Source organism: Macaca fascicularis, chromosome 16 (assembly GCF_037993035.2).
Source record: "Macaca fascicularis isolate 582-1 chromosome 16, T2T-MFA8v1.1".
Classification (NCBI taxonomy): Eukaryota; Metazoa; Chordata; class Mammalia; order Primates; family Cercopithecidae; genus Macaca; species Macaca fascicularis.
Window position 1 is genome coordinate 24,318,063 of NC_088390.1, and position 12,537 is coordinate 24,330,599.

Sequence of the window (12,537 nt, forward strand, 5' to 3'; positions counted from 1 at the left end):
TGTAACTCTGTGAGATGATTTCACAGAACACAAAGAAGTTTTCCAGAAAGCTTCTTTCTCTTTGTTATTGGAGGATATTTCCTTTGGCCCTATAGTCTTCAAAGGGATCCGAAATATCTGTTCTCAGATTCCACAGAAATAAGACTAGCAAAGAGATCCACGAAATACAGATGTAACTCTGGGAGATGAATTAACAGAACACTAAGCAGTTTCTCCGAAAGCTTCTTTCCAGATTTCATCGGAGGATATTTCCTTTTTCACCATAGCCCACTATGGGCTTCCAAATATCACTTTGCCAATTCCACAAGAACTGTCCTAGCGAAAGGCTTCTTGAGGGGAAAGGTGGAACTCTGTCAGATGATTTCACAGAACACAAAGAAGTTTCTCAGAAAGCTTCTTTCTCTTTGTTATCGGAGGATATTTCCTTTGGCCCTATAGTCTTCAGAGGGATCCGAAATATCTGTTCTCAGATTCCACAGAAATAAGGCTAGCAAAGAGATCCACGGATGACAGATATAACTCTGGGAGATGAATTAACAGAACACTAAGCAGTTTCTGAGAAAGCTTGTTTCCAGATTTCATCGCAGGATATTTCCTTTTTCACCGTAGCCCTCTATGGGCTTCCAAATATCACTTTGCCAATTCCACAAGAACTGTCTTAGCGAAAGGCTTCTTGAGGGGAAAGCTGTAACTCTGTGAGATGATTTCACAGAACACAAAGAAGTTTCTCAGAAAGCTTCTTACTCTTTCTTATCAGAGGATATTTTCTTTGGCCCTATAGTCTTCAAAGGGATCCGAAATATCTGTTCTCAGATTCCACAGAAATAAGGCTAGCAAAGAGATCCACGAAATACAGATGTAACTTTGGAGATGAACCAAAAGAACACTAAGCAGTTTCTAAGAAAGCTTCTTTCCAGATTTCATCGGAGGATATTTCCTTTTTCTCCATAGCCCTCTATCGGCTTCCAAATATCACTTTGCCAATTCCACAAGAACTCTCTTAGCGAAAGGCTTCTTGAGGGGAAAGCTGTAACTCTGTGAGATGATTTCACAGAACACAAAGAAGTTTCTCAGAAAGCTTCTTTCTCTTTGTTATCGGAGGATATTTCCTTTGGCCCTAAAGTCTTCAAAGGGATCCGAAATATCTGTTCTCAGATTCCACAGAAATAAGGCTAGCAAAGAGATCCACGAAATACAGATGTAACTCTGTGAGATGAATTAACAGAACACTAAGCAGTTTCTCAGAAAGTGTCTTTCCAGATTTCATCGGAGGATATTTCCTTTTTCACCATAGCCCTCTATGGGCTTCCAAATATCACTTTGCCAATTCCACAAGAACTGTCTTAGCGAAAGGCTTCTTTAGTGGAAAGCTGTAACTCTGTGAGATGATTTCACAGAACACAAAGAAGTTTCTCAGAAAGCTTCTTTCTCTTTGTTATCGGAAGATATTTCCTTTGGCCATTTAGTCTTCAAAGGGATCCGAAATATCTGTTCTCAGATTCCACAGAAATAAGGCTAGCAGAGAGATCCACGAAATACAGATGTAACTTTGGAGATGAACCAGAAGAACACTAAGCAGTTTCTAAGAAAGCTTCTTTCCAGATTTCATCGGAGGATATTTCCTTTTTCTCCATAGCCCTCTATCGGCTTCCAAATATCACTTTGCCAAATCCACAAGAACTCTCTTAGCGAAAGGCTTCTTGAGGGGAAAGCTGTAACTCTGTGAGATGATTTCACAGAACACAAAGAAGTTTCTCAGAAAGCTTCTTTCTCTTTGTTATCGGAGGATATTTCCTTTGGCCCTAAAGTCTTCAAAGGGATTCGCAATATCTGTTCTCAGATTCCACAGAAATAAGGCTAGCAAAGAGATCCACGAAATACAGATGTAACTCGGTGAGATGAATTAACAGAACACTAAGCAGTTTCTCAGAATGTGTCTTTCCAGATTTCATCGGAGGATATTTCCTTTTTCACCATAGCCCTCTATGGGCTTCCAAATATCACTTTGCCAATTCCACAAGAACTGTCTTAGCGAAAGGCTTCTTTAGTGGAAAGCTGTAACTCTGTGAGATGATTTCACAGAACACAAAGTAGTTTCTCAGAAAGCTTCTTTCTCTTTGTTATCGGAGGATATTTCCTTTGGCCCTGTAGTCTTCAAAGGGATCCGAAATATGTGTTCTCAGATTCCACAGAAATAAGGCTAGCAAAGAGATCCACGAAATACAGGAGTAACCCTGTGAGACGAATTAACAGAAAACTAAGCAGTTTCTCAGAAAGCTTGTTTCCAGATTTCATCGGTGGATATATCCTTTTTCACCATAGCCCTCTGTGGGCTTCCAAATATCACTTTGCCAATTCCACAAGAACTGTCTTACCGAAAGGCTTCTTGAGGGGAAAGCTGTAACTCTGTGATATGATTTCGCAGAACACAAAGAAGTTTCTCAGAAAGCTTCTTTCTCTTTGTTATCGGAGGATATTTCCTTTGGCCCCATAGTCTACAAAGGGATCCGAAATCTGTTTTCAGATTCCACAGAAATTAGGCTAACAAAGAGATCTACCAAACACAGATGTAACTCTGTGAGATGAATTAACAGGACACTAATTAGTTTCTGAGAAAGCTTCTTTCCAGATTTCTTCGGAGGATATTTCCTTTTTCACCATAGCTCTCTATGGGCTTCCAAATATCACTTTGCCAATTCCACAAGAACTGTCTTAGCGAAAGGCTTCTTGAGAGGACAGTTGTAACTGTGTGAGATGATTTCACAGAACACAAAGAATTTTCTCAGTAAGCATCTTTCTCTTTTTTATCGGAGAATATTTCCTTTGGCCATATAGTCTTCAAAGGGAAAGGAAATATGTGTTCTCAGATTCCACAGAAATAAGGCTAGCAAAGAGATCCACGAAATACAGATGTAACGCTGTGAGATGAATTAACAGAACACTAAGCAGTTTCTCAGAAAGCTTCTTTCCAGATTTCATCGGAGGATATTTCCTTTTTCTCCATAGCCCTCTATGAGCTTCCAGATATCACTTTGCCAATTCCACAAGAACTGTCTTAGCGAAAGGCTACTTGAGTGGAAAGCTGTATCTCTGTGAGATGATTTCACAGAACACAAAGAAGTTTCTCAGAAAGCTTCTTTCTCTTTGTTATCGGAGGATATTTCATTTGGCCCTATAGTCTTCAAAGGGATTCGAATATCTGTTCTCAGATTCCACAGATATAAGGCTAGCAAAGAGATCCACGAAATACAGGTGTAACTCTGTGAGATGAATTAACAGAAAACTAAGCAGTTTCTCAGAAAGCTTCTTTCCAGATTTCATCGGTGGATATATCCTTTTTCACCATAGCCCTCTATGGGCTTCCAAATATCACTTTGCCAATTCCACAAGAACTGTCTTAGCGAAAGGCTTCTTGAAAGGAAAGTTGTAACTCGGTGAGATGATTTCACAGAACAAAAAGAAGTTTCTCAGAAAGCTTCTTTCTCTTTGGTATCGGAGGATATTTCCTTTGGCCCTATAGTCTTCAAAGGGAATAGAATATCTGTTCTCAGATTCCACAGAAATAAGGCTAGCAAAGAGATCCACGAAGTACAGGTGTACCACTGTGAGACGAATTAACAGAAAACTAAGCAGTTTTTCAGAAAGCTTCTTTCCAGATTTCATCGGAGGATATATCCTTTTTCACCATATCCCTCTATGGGCTTCCAAATATCACTCTGCCAATTCCACAAGAACTGTCTTAGCGAAAGGCTTCTTGAGGGGAAAGCTGTAACTCTGTGAGATGATTTCACAGAACACAAAGAAGTTTCTCAGAAAGATTCTTTCTCTTTCTTATCGGAGGATATTTCCTTTGGCCGTATAGTCTTCAAAGGGAAAGGAAATATCTGTTCTCAGATTCCACAGAGAAAAGGCTAGCAAAGAGATCCACGAAATAAAGATGTAACTCTGTGAGATGAATTAACGTAACACTAAGCAGTTTCTCAAAAAGCTTCTTTCCAGATTTCATCGGAGGATATTTCCTTTTTCACAGGAGCCCTCTAGGGGTTCCAAATATCACTTTGCGAATTCCACAAGAACTGTCTTAGCGAACGGGTACTTGAGTGGAAAGCTGTAACTCTGTGAGATGATTTCACAGAACACAAAGAAGTTTCTCAGAAAGCTTCTTTCTCTTTGTTATCGGAGGATATTTCCTTTGGCCCTATAGTCTTCAAAGGGATCCGAAATATCTGTTCTCAGATTCCACAGAAATTAGGCTAACAAAGAGAATCACGAAATGCAGATGTAACTCTGGGAGATGAATTAACAGAACACTAAGCAGTTTCTCAGAAAGCTTCTTTCCAGATTTCATCGGAGGATATTTCCTTTTTCACCATAGCCCTCTATGGGCTTCCAAATATCACTTTGCCAATTCCACAAGAACTGTCTTAGGGAAAGGTTACTAGAGTGGAAAACTGTAACTCTGTGAGATGATTTCATAGAACACAAAGAAGTTTCTCAGAAAGCTTCTTTCTCTTTGTTATCGGAGAATATTTCCTTTGTCCCTGCAGTCTTCAAAGGGATCCGAAATATCTGTTCTCAGATTCCACAGAAGTAAGGCTGGCAAAGAGATACACGAAATACAGATGTAACTCTGGGAGATGAATTAACAGAACACTAAGCAGTTTCTCAGAAAGCTTCTTTCCAGATTTCATCGAAGGATATTTCCTTTTTCACAATAGCCCTCTATGGGCTTCCAAATATCACTTTGCCAAGACCACAAGAACTGTCTTAGCGAAAGGCTTCTGGAAGGGAAAGCTGTAACTCTGTGAGATGATTTCACAGAACACTAAGAAGTTTCTCAGAAAGCTTCTTTCTCTTTGTTATCGTACGATACTTCCTTTGGCCCTATAGTCTTCTAAGGGTTCCGAAATATCTGTTCTCAGATTCCACAAAATAAGGCTCGCAAAGAGATCCACGAAATACAGATGTAACTCTGTGAGATGAATTAACAGAACACTAAGCAGTTTCTCATAATGCTTCTTTCCAGATTTCATCGGAGGATATTTCCTTTTTCACCATAGCCCTCTATGGGCTTCCAAATATCACCTTGCCAATTCTACAAGAACTGTCTTAGCGAAAGGCTTCTTGAGGGTAAAGCTGTAACTCTCTGAGATGATTTCACAGAACACAAAGAAGTTTCTCTGAAAGCTTCTTTCTCTTTGTTATCGGAGGATATTTCCTTTGGCCCAATAGTCTTTAAACGGATCCGAAATATCTGTTCTCACATTCCACAGAAATAAGGCTAGCAAAGAGATCCACGAAATACAGATGTAACTCTGTGAGATGAATTAACGGAACCCTAAGCAGTTTCTCAGAAATCTTCTTTCCAGATTTCATCGGAGGATATTTCCTTTTTCACCATAGCCCTCTATCGGCTTCCAAATATCACTTTGCCAATTCCACAAGAACTGCCTTATTGAAAGGCTTCTTGAGGGGAAAGCTGTAACTCTGTGAGATGATTTCACAGAACACAAAGAAGTTTCTCAGAAAGCTTCTTTCTCTTTCTTATCGGAGGACATTTCCTTTGGCCCAATATTCTTCAAAGGGATCCGAAATATCTGTTCTCAGATTCCACAGAAATAAGGCTAGCAAAGAGATCCACGAAATACAGATGTAACTCAGTGAGATGAATTAACAGAACACTAAGCAGTTTCTCAGAAAGCTTCTTTCCAGATTTCATCGGAGGATATTTCCTTTTTCACCATTGCCCTCTATGGGCTTCCAAATATCACTTTGCCAATTCCACAAGAACTGTCTTAGCGAAAGGCTTCTTCAGAGGAAAGCTGTAACTCTGTGAGATGATTTCACAGAACACAAAGAAGTTTTCCAGAAAGCTTCTGTCTCTTTGTTATTGGAGGATATTTCCTTTGGCCCTATAGTCTTCAAAAGGATTCGAAATATCTGTTGTCAGATTCCACAGAAATAAGGCTAGCAAAGAGATTCACGAAATACAGATGTAACTCTGTGAGATGAATTAACAGAACACTAAGCAGTTTCTCCGAAAGCTTCTTTCCAGATTTCATCGGAGGATATTTCCTTTTTCACCATAGCCCACTATGGGCTTCCAAATGTCACTTTCCCAATTCCACAAGAACTGTCTTAGCGAAAGGCTTCTTGAGGGGTAAGGTGGAACTCTGTGAGATGATTTCAGAGAACACAAAGAAGTTTCTCAGAAAGCTTCTTTCTCTTTGTTATCGGAGGATATTTCCTTTGGCCCTATAGTCTTCAGAGGGATCCGAAATATCTGTTCTCAGATTCCACAGAAATAAGGCTAGCAAAGAGATCCACGGATAACAGATGTAACTCTGGGAGATGAATTAACAGAACACTAAGCAGTTTCTCAGAAAGCTTCTTTCCAGATTTCATCGCAGGATATTTCCTTTTTCACCGTAGCCCTCTATGGGCTTCCAAATATCACTTTGACAATTCCACAAGAACTGTCTTAGCGAAAGGCTTCTTTAGGGGAAAGCTGTAACTCTGTGAGATGATTTCACAGAACACAAAGAAGTTTCTCAGAAAGCTTCTTACTCTTTCTTATCAGAGGATATTTTCTTTGGCCCTATAGTCTTCAAAGGGATCCGAAATATCTGTTCTCAGATTCCACAGAAATAAGGCTAGCAAAGAGATCCACGAAATACAGATGTAACTCTGTGAGATGAATTAACAGAACACTAAGCAGTTTCTCAGAAAGCTTCTTTCCAGATTTCATCGGAGGATATTTCCTTTTTCACCATAGCCCTCTATGGGCTTCCAAATATCACTTTGCCAATTCCACAAGAACTGTCTTAGCGAAAGGCTTCTTGAGGGGAAAGCTTTAACTCTGTGAGATGATTTCACAGAACACACAGAAGTTTCTCAGAAAGCTTCTTTCTCTTTCTTATCGGAGGATATTTCCTTTGGCCTTATAGTCTTCAAAGGGATCCGAAATATCTGTTCTCAGATTCCACAGAAATAAGGCTAGCAAAGAGATCAACGAAACACAGATGTAACTCTGGGAGATAAATTAACAGAACACTAAGCAGTTTCTCTGAAAGCTTCCTTCCAGATTTCATCGGAGGATATTTCCTTTTTCACGATAGCCCTCTATGTTCTGCCAAATATCACTTTGCCAATACCACAAGAACTGTCTTAGCGAAAGGCTTCTTGTGGGGAAAGCATTAACTGTGTGAGATGAATTCAAAGAACACAAAGAAGTTTCTCTGAAAGCTTCTTTCTCTTTGTTATCGGAGGATATTTCCTTTGGCCCTGTAGTCTTCAAAGGGATCCGAAATATATGTCGTCAGATTCCACAGAAATAAGGCTAGCAAAGAGATCCACGAAATGCAGATGTAACTCTGGGAGATGAATTAACAGAACACTAAGCAGTTTCTCTGAAAGCTTCTTTCCAGATTTCATCGCAGGATATTTCCTTTTTCACCGTAGCCCTCTATGGGCTTCCAAATATCACTTTGCCAATTCCACAAGAACTGTCTTAGCGAAAGGCTTCTTGAGGGGAAAGCTGTAACTCTGTGAGATGATTTCACAGAACACAAAGAAGGTTCTCAGAATGCTTCTTTATCTTTGTTAACGGAGGATATTTCCTTTGGTCCTATAGTCTTCAAAAGGATTCGAAATATCTGTTGTCAGATTCCACAGAAATAAGGCTAGCAAAGAGATTCACGAAATACAGATGTAACTCTGTGAGATGAATTAACAGAACACTAAGCAGTTTCTCAGAAAGCTTCTTTCCAGATTTCATCGGAGGATATTTCCTTTTTCACCATAGCCCTCTATGGGCTTCCAAATATCACTTTGCCAGTTCCACAAGAACTGTCTTAGCGAAAGGCTTCTTTAGGGGAAAGCTGTAACTCTGTGAGATGATTTCACAGAACACAAAGAAGTTTCTCAGAAAGCTTCTTTCTATTTGTTATCGGAGGATATTTCCTCTGGCCCTATAGTCTTCAAAGGGATCCGAAATATCTCTTCTCAGATTCCACAGAAATAAGGCTAGCAAAGACATCCACGAAATACAGATGTAACTCTGTGAGATGAATTAACAGAACACTAAGCAGTTTCTCAGAAAGCTTCTTTCCAGATTTTATCGGAGGATATTTCCTTTTTCTCCATAGCCCTCTATGGGCTTCCAAATATCACTTTGCCAATTCCACAAGAACTGTCCTAGCGAAAGGCTTCTTGAGGGAAAAGCTGTAACTCTGTGAGATGATTTCACAGAACACAAAGAAGTTTCTCAAAAGCTTCTTTCTCTTTCTTATCGGAGGATATTTCCTTTGGCCCTATAGTCTTCAAAGGGATCCGAAATATATGTCGTCAGGTTCCACAGAAATAAGGCTAGCAAAGAGATCCACGAAATACAGATGTAACTCTATGAGATGAAATAACAGAACACTAAGCAGATTCTCAGAGGCTTCTTTCCAGATTTCATCGGAGGATATTTTCTTTTTCACCATAGCCCTCTATGGGCTTCCAAATATCTCTTTGCAAATTCAACAAGAACTGTCTTAGCGAAAGGGTACTTGATTGGAAAGCTGTAACTCTGTGTGATGATTTCACAGAACACAAAGAAGTTTCTCAGAAAGCTTCTTTCTCTTTGTTATCGGAGGATATTTCCTTTGGCCCTATAGTCTTCAAAGGGATCCGAAATATCTGGTCTCTGATTCCACAGAAATAAGGTTTGCCAAGAGATCCACGAAATACAGATGTATCTCTGTGAGATGAATTAACAGAACACTAAGCTGTTTCTCAGAAAGTGTCTTTTCAGATTTCATCGGAGGATATTTCCTTTTTCACCATAGCCCTCTATGGGCTTCCAAATATCACTTTGCCAATTCCACAAGAACTGTCTTAGCGAAAGTCTTCTTTAGTGGAAAGCTATAACTCTGTGAGATGATTTCACAGAACACAAAGAAGTTTCTCAGAAAGCTTCTTTCTCTTTGTTATCGGAGGATGTTTCCTTTGGCCATTTAGTCTTCAAAGGGATCCGAAATATCTGTTCTCAGATTCCACAGAAATAAGGCTACCAAAGAGATCCACGAAATACAGATGTAACTTTGGAGATGAACCAAAAGAACACTAAGCAGTTTCTAAGAAAGCTTCTTTCCAGATTTCATCGGAGGATATTTCCTTTTTCTCCATAGCCCTCTATCGGCTTCCAAATATCACTTTGCCAATTCCACAAGAACTCTCTTAGCGAAAGGCTTCTTGAGGGGAAAGCTGTAACTCTGTGAGATGATTTCACAGAACACAAAGAAGTTTCTCAGAAAGCTTCTTTCTCTTTGTTATCGGAGGATATTTCCTTTGGCCCTAAAGTCTTCAAAGGGATCCGCAATATCTGTTCTCAGATTCCACAGAAATAAGGCTAGCAAAGAGATCCACGAAATACAGATGTAACTCTGTGAGATGAATTAACAGAACACTAAGCAGTTTCTCAGAATGTGTCTTTCCAGATTTCATCGGAGGATATTTCCTTTTTCAAGACAGCCCTCTATGGGCTTCCAAATATCACTTTGCCAATTCCACAAGAACTGTCTTAGCGAAAGGCTTCTTTAGTGGAAAGCTGTAACTCTGTGAGATGATTTCACAGAACACAAAGAAGTTTCTCAGAAAGCTTCTTTCTCTTTGTTATCGGAGGATATTTCCTTTGTCCCTATAGTCTTCAAAGGGATCCGAAATATCTGTTCTCAGATTCCAGAGATTTAGGGCTGTCAAGGAGATCCACGAAATACAGTTGTAACTCTGTGAGATGAATTAACAGAACACTAAGCAGTTTCTCAGAAAGCTTCTTTACAGATTACATCTGAGGATATTTCCTTTTTCTCCATAGCCCTCTTTGGGCTTCCAAATATCACGTTGCCAATTCCACAAGAACTGTCTTAGCGAAAGTCTGCTTGAGGGAAAAGCTGTAACTCTGTGAGATGATTTCACAGGACACAAAGAAGTTTCTCAAAGGCTTCTTTCTCTTTCTTATCGGAGGATATTTCCTTTGGCCCTATAGTCTTCAAAGGGATCCGAAATATCTGTTCTCAGATTCCACAGAAATAAGGCTAGCAAAGAGATCCACGAAACACAGATTTAACTCTGGGAGATGAATTAACAGAACACTAAGCAGTTTCTCTGAAAGCTTCCTTCCAGATTTCATCGGAGGATATTCCTTTTTCACGATAGCCCTCTATCTTCTGCCAAATATCACTTTGCCAATACCACAAGAACTGTCTTAGCGAAAGGCTTCTTGTGGGGAAAGCTTTAACTCTGTGAGATGATTTCACAGAACACAAAGAAGTTTCTCTGAAAGCTTCTTTCTCTTTGTTATCGGAGGATATTTCCTTAGGCCCTATAGTCTTCAAAGGGATCCGAAATATCTGTTCTCAGATTCCAGAGAAATAAGGCTATCAAGGAGATCCACGAAATACAGATGTAACTCTATGAGATGAATTAACACAACACTAAGCAGATTCTCAGAAAGTTTCTTTCCAGATTTCATCGGAGGATATTTCCTTTTTCACCATAGCCCTCTATGGGCTTCCAAATATCTCTTTGCAAATTCAACAAGAACTGTCTTAGCGAAAGGGTACTTGATTGGAAAGCTGTAACTCTGTGTGATGATTTCACAGAACACAAAGAAGTTTCTCAGAAAGCTTCTTTCTCTTTGTTATCGGAGGATATTTCCTTTGTCCCTATAGTCTTCAAAGGGATCCGAAATATCTGGTCTCTGATTCCACAGAAATAAGGTTTCCCAAGAGATCCACGAAATACAGATGTATCTCTGTGAGATGAATTAACAGAACACTAAGCTGTTTCTCAGAAAGCTTCTTTCCAGATTACATCTGAGGATATTTCCTTTTTCTCCATAGCCCTCTTTGGGCTTCCAAATATCACGTTGCCAATTCCACAAGAACTGTCTTAGCGAAAGGCTTCTTGAGGGGAAAGCTGTAACTGTGTGAGATGATTTCACAGAACACAAAGAAGTTTCTCAGAAAGCTTCTTTCTCTTTGTTATCGGAGGATATTTCCTTTGGCCATTTAGTCTTCAAAGGGATCCGAAATATCTGTTCTCAGATTCCACAGAAATAAGGCTAGCAAAGAGATCCACGAAATACAGATGTAACGTTGGAGATGAACCAAAAGAACACTAAGCAGTTTCTCAGAAAGCTTCTTTCCAGATTTCATCGGAGGATATTTCCTTTTTCTCCATAGCCCTCTATCGGCTTCCAAATATCACTTTGCCAATTCCACAAGAACTCAGTTAGCGAAAGGCTTCTTGAGGGGAAAGCTGTAACTCTGTGAGATGATTTCACAGAACACAAAGAAGTTTCTCAGAAAGCTTCTTTCTCTTTGTTATCGGAGGATATTTCCTTTGGCTCTATACTCTTCAAAGGGATCCGAAATATCTGTTCTCAGATTCTACAGAAGTAAGGCTAGCAAACAGAACTAGGAAATACAGATGTAACTCTGTGAGATGAATTAACAGAACACAAAGCAGTTTCTCAGAAAGCTTCTTTCCAGATTTGATCAGAGGATATTTCCTTTTTCACCATAGCCCTCTATGGGCTTAGAAATATCACTTTGCCAATTCCACAAGAACTGTCTTAGCGAAAGGCTTCTTGAGGGGAAAGCCGTAATTCTGTGAGATGATTTCACAGAACACAAAGAAGTTTCTCAGAAAGCTTCTTTCTCTTTGTTATCGGAGGATATTTCCTTTGGCCCTAAAGTCTTCAAAGGGATCCGAAATATCTGTTCTCAGATTCCACAGAAATAAGGCTAGCAAAGAGATCCACGAAATACAGATGTAACTCTGTGAGACGAATTAACAGGACACTAAGCAGTTTCTCAGAAAGTGTCTTTCCAGATTTCATCAGAGGATATTTCCTTTTTCACCATAGACCTCTACGGGCTACCAAATATCACTTTGACAATTCTACAAGAACTGTCTTAGCGAAAGGCTTCTTGAGGGGAAAGCTGTAACTCTGTGAGATGATTTCACAGAACACAAAGAAGTTTCTCAGAAAGCTTCTTTCTCTTTGTTATCGGAGAATATTTCCTTTGGCCCTATAGTCTTCAAAGGGATCCGAAATATCTGTTTTCAGATTCCACAGAAATAAGGCTAGCAAACAGATCTAGGAAATACAGATTTAACTCTGTGAGATGAATTAACAGAACACTAAGCAGTTTCTCAGAAAGCTTCTTTCCAGATTTCATCGAAGGATATTTCCTTTTTCACAATAGCCCTCTATGGGCTTCCAAATATCACTTTGATAAATTCCACAAGAACTGTCTTAGCGAAAGGCTTCTTGAGGGGAAAGCTGTAACTCTGTGAGATGATTTCACAGAACACAAAGAAGTTTCTCAGAAAGCTTCTTATTCTTTGTTATCAGAGGATATTTCCTTTGGCCCTATAGTCTTCAAAGGGATCCGAAATATCTGTTCTCAGATTCCACAAAATAAGGCTCGCAAAGAGATCCACGAAATACAGATGTAACTCTGGGAGATGAATTAACAGAACACT